The sequence below is a fragment of the Chiloscyllium plagiosum genome, chromosome 5, assembly GCF_004010195.1.
Source record: "Chiloscyllium plagiosum isolate BGI_BamShark_2017 chromosome 5, ASM401019v2, whole genome shotgun sequence".
NCBI lineage: Eukaryota > Metazoa > Chordata > Chondrichthyes > Orectolobiformes > Hemiscylliidae > Chiloscyllium > Chiloscyllium plagiosum.
The window spans coordinates 51,167,598-51,175,767 of NC_057714.1; positions in this window are offsets into that span (position 1 = coordinate 51,167,598).

The following is an 8,170-nucleotide window of genomic DNA, read 5'->3' on the forward strand; positions in this document are numbered from 1 at the left end:
GGCTCATGCCCGAAACGTCGATTCTCCTGCTCCTTGGATCCTGCCTGACCTGCTGCGCTTTTCCAGCAACACATTTTCAACAATGGGTAAGAGTGCCCGTACTAACTTTGCATTTGGGGTATGTTGAAAATAGTCCTGGTTTAAATTTTGACAAATGATCTGGAGCCAAGTGGACCCTGTGGAGAATCTTCAACTGTAAAGCATGGGTCCTATTGCAAATTGATATCTTCCTTGTGTTTTCTCAAATATCTTCACATGCCTCTGAAGAGACTTCAATGCCGAGTTCTCTCTCTCATACCCTGAAAAGCCGATCGAACTCATCTGAGGACCCCCCAACCTCCGAGTTGATGATATAAAATGCTGACAGAAAATCTCTGAGCACTGAGCACCCTCCTCTCTATGTTGAATTTGTAGGGATTGGTCAAAGATGTTGGACGGCACGGTGGCACAGTGGTTAGCACTGCTGCCTCACAGCGCCAGAGACCCGGGTTCAATTCCCGCCTCAGGCGACTGACTGTGTGGAGTTTGCACGTTCTCCCCGTGTCTGCGTGGGTTTCCTCCGGGTGCTCCGGTTTCCTCCCACAGTCCAAAGATGTGCAGGGTCAGGTGAATTGGCCATACTAAATTGCCCATAGTGTTAGGTAAGGGGTAAATGTAGGGGTATGGGTGGGTTTCGCTTCGGCGGGTCGGTGTGGACTTGTTGGGCCGAAGGGCCTGTTTCCACACTGTAATCTAATCTAATCTAATCTAATCTAATGTAGTCTTATTTTGAATAAAATCCCAACTTGGAAATAAACAAAAAGAGGTCCCTGCTAGATAGCTCGTACTTCTGCACTAACTGATCAAAAGACATCACTGTGTTACCCTCAAATAAATCACCCATGAAAGACACACCCCTAGCTGCCCAATGTTTGAATCCTGAATCCATCATCCCCAGTTGAAAACCCAGCATACCCACTTTGGTGTAAGAAAAGATGTTTTGCCTATATTGCCTTCCTTCTGCTGAATTGCCCTCCATACTTTAACAGTATTGATAACTATTGGGTTATGGCAATATTCCTTAGCTGTCCCCATTTTGTCCAAAAACAGCAAGATAGTAAGGGGGCACTTTGCCTGAGACGTTTCGATATCTAACCATATTGAAAGAGGGTCCCCACAAACCCAATCACTCATGTAAGATAAAAGTGAGCTGAGTTGATAGTTTTTAATGTCTGGGAGATCCACTCCCTCAGTTTGTGAGGCAATTGCAGTTTAGCTGATTTAATAAGGGACCATTCACAAGGCCAAATGAAAGAGCTGAACCAGCCATTCTGTCTCCTGAATATTTACTTATCAAAAATCAGGGGTAGCATTCGTATAGGGTGCAACAAACGGGGGAGAATATTCATCTTAATAAGAGCTATCTGACCTAACCATGAGACCAGAAGCACCACCCATCTTTGAAGGTCTCGTTTGATATTGTCGGATAATTGAACAAAATTAGCTTTCAGCAACTGATCAAGAACTAGAGTGATGAATATGCCCAAATACATAAAACCCCTGTAATCACTTAAATGGGAATTCAGATTCACCCTCAAGACCTAGCACCTTCGTAAGACCATCCATAGGCATAGCGTCTGATTTTGCAAAATTAATTTTGTACCCCGAAGAGGTGCCAAACACACTGATGCATTGTATCAGGCGAGGTACCAAAACTGCTGGATTTGACAAAACAAAATGAGGACGTCACCCACATACAACAAAATCTTATGTAATTTTGACCCCATTTCTGGAGCCAATATATTGGGATCTGTATGAATGGCCTCTGCCAACGGTTCTATCACCAATGTAAAAAGCAATAGCGAAAGGGGCCAGCCCTATTGGCTGCCCCTAAAAATGCTAAAATTACTTGATCGTACCCCATTGGTGATGGCCGCAGCAAGAAGGTCACTGTAAAGAACCTTTATCCATCTTATAAAGGCTTCGCCCAAACCTAAACACGCTAGAGTTTAAAAAAAGGTACAACCACTCAACTCGGTTAAATGCCTTCTCTGCATCTAGAGAAATCACCAACCCTTGTATTGACTGTTGTTGACACACTGGAATTACATTAAGTAGCCTCCTAATATTACTGGAGGATCTGCGGCCCTTTATGAAGCCCGTCTGGTCCTCTTTAACAAGCAAAGGTAACACAATCTACAACCTTAAAGCAAAAGGTTTTGAGAGGATTTTAAAGTCAACATTTAAGAGTGAAATGGGCCTAAAAGAAGCACAGTTATCTGGGACCTTCCCTTTTTAAGAATAAGTGATATATTGTCCTCTCCTAGAGATGGCGGGAGATGATCATGACTGTATGAATCATTGAACATGTTGAGCAGCAGGCCTGACAATATGCTTATAAATTCATTATAAAGTTAGGTGGGAAGTCCATCAGGACAGGGCACCTTTCCACTCTGAAGCTGCTTCACAGCTTCCTGCACCTCTTGCTCTGATAAGGGAGCATTGAGAGAAGGCTCTTGTTAGGGGGGGCACACTCGAATGCTCCGGATCCTTGAAAAAGGACTCCATCTTTTTGGAATCACATGTTAGGATCCTAGCCCCTTCCCGAATCAATGTAATGGCTTGAGGGGCACTCTTTTTCCTGGTGAGATACGCTAGGTACTTGTCTGACTTGTCGCCATGCTTGTACAATCTTTGTTATGCGAAAATAAGCTCCTTCTTTGCTGTCTGCATGAAGACGGAATTCAATGCAGACCGCAGTGCCATAACGCTCTGTAGCTTGGCAAATGAGGACCTGTCAAAATAAGCCTTCTTGGCTGCTTTCAATCGTGCTTCAAGGAAACGTTGCTGCTCACCCTTCTGCCACTTCCTACTGGCAGAGTAGGACATAATTAACCTTTGGCATAGGCTTTGTCGGTTTCCCAGAGGACGGATGGGCTACTAGCCGAGCCTGAATTAATGTCGAGAAAAGCCCCAAATTCCTTAGAGAAGTACTCCAAGATCTTATCATCCTTAAGGATAAAGGGATCCATTCGCCAGTGCCTCAGGCCCACTATAGCGTCCTTAATCTTAACCAACAGGTGCACTGGAGTAAGATCAGAGATGAGAATATTACCAATCATACAAGATGTCACCAAGTCCAGGGTTGCCCCAGGGGTCAGAAAAATCAATCCTGTGACATCTGTGTGGATTGAAAAAAAACGTAAAATTCCTGCCTGTAGGGTGGAGGCGCCTCCAGACGTCCACCACCCTCGCTCCACACACAGATTCACTAATTGTTTAGTTTGTACAAAGGGTACTGGGTGTGGAGAGGGGGGTGGGTGGGGGTGTGTGCTTTGGGCAGCCTGTCGACCATAGGATCCATAAGACAATTGAAATATTCCCCCAATAATGATATGCCGGGACTCAAGACTGATCAATTTAGGAAACGCATCTACCAGAAATTTGAGGGGATGGACCGGAAGGCAGAAAACATTTAAAACACCATATTCTTCCCTGTTTATCAGGGCTTTGAGGATTACAAACCTCCCGTGTGTGTCTTTAACACACTCTAGTAACTTAAATGAGAGATTCCTCCTAACCAACATAGCTACTTCCTTACTTCTGGTATTAAAAGATGAAAAGTAAACCCAATCAAAGCCATTCTGCTGTAGTTTAAAATGCTCTCTATCATCCAAGTGTGTCTCCTATAAAAAATAATCCACCTTTTCCTTTCTAAGACTTGAGAGTACCTTTTCCTCTTAATTGGTGAGTGAATCCCCTTGATGTTCCAAGTACACCATTTAATCAAGTCGTTAGCCTTAACCTTTCGCAGTAACATTTAGATTCCAGAGAGGAGGAACTTGAATTCCAAATCGCACAGCCTTAGTGTCGCAAGATCCATTGAACTTAAAAACTACATAAACTAAAAGCACTACAGTTAACAAACCTACAAAGCTATCAAAGATTATACACAACAAAAACCAAAAAAACAAACCAACATATAAAGCACCAATGGTGTTGAATAGGGGAACTCCTCCCCCCTGCCCAAAGGAGGCATCTACTCATCCCAAAACCTAACTTCCCATCCCACTGTCAATACGTCAGCCAGGGCATTTAAATACCTGAACCAGGTATAAACTGCCCGTAAGTAGACATCTAGCCATCCCAACCATTTTCCCTCCTCCTAGCAAGAGCCGCACCGACAATACAAGTAGCAAAGGAATAAAATACAACAGGAAATAACAATGTGAACAAAGAAATTTTGAAAGAAAAGTAAGTACCCCACCCATTCTTTAGACTTTGAAAGTAAGCATTCCAGCCACCCCTGGGCATAGTTTAGACCAGGTTATTACCAATAAAAAAAGGAAAAGAAAGCCCAGACCAGACATCCTCTTTTTTTTAAAGACAAGTAGAGACATACCCAAAAAACACTACTATTTGTACATAACTAAATTGTTCAGATTAAGTTAATTTGTCCACAACGTCTCTTGCCTTCTTCGATGTGTCAAAGTGATGTACAGATCCATCTAAGGTGCTCTGAAACACCTCCGAATACATCAGATCCCGAGGTACTGGATCCCGAGCTCCCTCAGTCTTCTCTTGAAGCTGTCATAGGATTTTCTTTTCCGAATCACTGCCACTGAGAAGTCCTGGAAGAACATGTTTTTAGATCCATTGTAAACTAGGGCCTTGGGATCCTTCCCCTGGATTCTGGAAGCTTTCACGATTCCCTCCTTATCTCTACAATGAGACCGCACCAAGGTAGGACAAGGACGCTGATCCAGACCTGATCTCCATGCTGTGCCCTGGTGAGCCCTCTCAATCTTCAAGCTTCCCATTCCGGTCTCCAAGTTAAGGAATTTCAGCAACCAATCCTCAATTATTCCACCGGCGACTCACCTTCCTTACTCTCCAGCAGACCAATGATCCAAACATTTTTTTCTCCTGCCCCTGTTCCCGAGGTCATCAACCTGGTTAAGCAAATTAAGGGCCTGGATCCTATCCTTGAAGGAATCAATACCAGCTTCCACCACTGTGACTCTGTATTCTACCTCATCCATCCTTTTCTCCAGGTCTCCCAGCTGCTGTTCATGCATCTGCAGCATGATAGAGATCGGGGCCAGCTTCACCTCTATCTGCTTCCCCAACATCTTGTGAGATTTTGCAAGCTCCTTTACCAGGACCTGATAGGCAATTGAATCCGAGGATCCTGTAGGTTGGACCGTGAGCCAAGCCTGCTCCCCTCTTTGCCATCCCTGGATGGCGAAAACCAAGGTAAGTTGTTCTCTAACAGTTTCTTGGGACTCCACAAACTTTCCAGAATCCCAGGATATTGCGGTGGTTCGGGTAGGGCGAGTTAGGACTTCACCCCGCTTGCAATGTGGTGCAGAGCTCTGCAATGCAATCTTTCTAGATCACTGCCATCTTGGATCCACTCCAAACATAATTTAACCTGCCACTTCATTGAAACAGCCATACAGAGTCACAAACATTCTTCTGTAGTTTTAACATTGGTTGCAATATCTCTCATTAACCACATTGCAAACTTTGAAATGGTCAAGGTCAGAAGTCACATGACTCCAGTTTATAGTCCAAAAGATTTATTTGAAGTCACAAGCTTTTGGAGCACTGTTCTTTCGTCAACTGGAATGACATGGCATCGTGTGACTTCTGACCTTGTCCACCCCAGTCACATGGCATCGTGTGACTTCTGACCTTGTCCACCCCAGTCCAGCACCGGCACCTCCATCCTTTGAAACGATCAATCATAGTATTCTTCAACATGTTTAGTCTGTTGCTCAACCCTGAGACTGTTCATGCTTGATTTTGTTCTTATTTATCTCCTCACAACTAGTGCATTTCGAAATATGGCTAATCTACTGATTTCGTATTTCTACCTTCAGAATTCCCCAATGACCCATGCTTGCATCTGTCCTCCCCCTCCTGTTATTTATACGTGTTCATATTAAACCTAGAGATGTTTTCCTAACCACATAACAACATAATAATTAAGACTACCAGTTCCAACATTGAAAAATCCTCAACTCTGCCCGTTTCTCAACTTATCAGCTGTTGAAATCTTCAGCAATCCCTTTTCTACCTCTAGACATGAGTATTGTAGCATCAACTTTCCATGTCCTTGACTCCATACAAAACGTTGTTCATAGCTTTGCTTGCATCATGTTCCTATTGTAATAATATTCAGCACCTACACTTGCTGACTTACATTGATTTCTGGTGAAGCAACACATCAATTTGATGTTATCACCATCACCATCTAAGGTTTTGTTATTTTAAATCAACCTCTGTTGGAGTGAAGATTTCAATTAAGGTTTGTAATGAATTGTTTTTCTGAATAACATGTGAAAATGCAAAATCTGACAGAAAAAAAGCAGAGTAAAGTAACACAGTGATCATTAGATCAGTGTCTTTATAATGTCAGAATTGAAAGTTTAACAATCATTAGTATTGACTTAGAAGATCAGTTAAGAAAGCAGGGATATAGTGTTGAGATAGAGGATCAGCCATGATCATATTGAATCGAAAACAGGTTTAAAGGGCTTAATGGCTATTTCTGCTCTCAATTTTTATGTTTTTATGTAACCACACTACTTCTGGTCAAGGAACTAAAAACAGCCAACTTAATTATTTTAAAAAGTCAAGATTTCAGAATAGTTCAATGCTTTATCTCATCAGCACAAATATTAAATGTTAAATCATGTTAACTTAAACACCCTAATTGAATGAACAATGTGTTATTGTACTCTGCTCTTTCTTTCTAGTGACTCCAGGCTGCAATAATGTAAAACATTTGTGAAACAGTGATCATCAGGGCCAAGAATGACACTACAAACCCTTTTCTGAATGCTTCAAATCTTTGACAACTTCAGTGGTAGACAATTTCAAATGTTTGCAACCCTCTGATTAAAAGAAATTCTTCTCATCTCAGACCTGTATGGCATTAACCTAATTTTTTAAAGTGGGTCCCCTCATTCTAGATTTAGAGAAAACATCTTACCTGCATCAACCCTCTTGATATAACTGCATCTACCCTGAGGCATTTTTGTAAGCTTCAATGAGGTCACTTCTCATTTTTTGAAACTTTACAGAATACTAATTACAGAATAATTTGCCAATCACTCTTCAGGGGTTACTACCACCATTCTGGGAAGAAGTCTGTTGAACCTTTGTTGCACTGCCATTATAGAATTAATATCTTCTCTGAGATATGACGACTAAACTGAAACACAGATGTGGTCTAACTAAGCTCTTGTACAACTGGTAAGACTTAATTACTCCAGTACTCAAATCCTCTTACAATAAATGCTAAAATTTCATTAACCTTGCTAATAGCTTATTGAACCTGCATTTTAACCTTCAGGGACTTATCACTAAGGACAACCAGGTCCCTTTATACATTTACACTTCCAACCACTTACCATTTAAGGAACACTCTGCACATCTGTTTCTCTCATCTGTTTCTCTACATTTTATTCCATCTACCATCTTCTTGCCCATTCGCTAGGTCTGTCCAAATCCTCCTTAAGTCATTCTATAACTTTCTCACAACATACATTCCCACTTAGCTTTGAAAATCCTCAGATCTGAAAACATCAGATTAGATTCCCAACTCCAAAACATTGAGATACATTGTGAACAGCTGGCACCCAAATATTGATCTTTGGTTGCTTTCTCAAACATAACATTCTTGTTTCAGAATGAAGTACCCCACTTTCAAATATAATATCATATTGTGATCACTCATCCCTAAAGGTTCTTTTATGACAAGATTGTTAATCAGCCTTTTCACTACACAATGCCACATCTAAAATAACAGTCAGTTCTGCTATAATGCAGTAGTTCCATTTTCGTGCAATCTAATGTTAGAAGAAAATCGCGTAATACCAGCACCATTTAAACTAATGGGGCCGGAATTGTGTTATAACCAATACATGCTTTCACACTTTTCGCTTTAGAAACAGTATTCCCAAATCATCAATTGTTTGATAGTGAATTTATGTTAATGAAATGCGCGTTATAGCAGAATGACCTGTATCCTCTAGTTGGCTGATCAACGTACTGCTTTCGAAAACCATCCCTAACACATTCCGGAAACTTGGTCTCCGCAGTATTAGGACTCAATTAGTTTACCCAGTCTATGATCACTCATGGTTAAAATCACCCATGATAACTGTGTTGTCCATGCTAC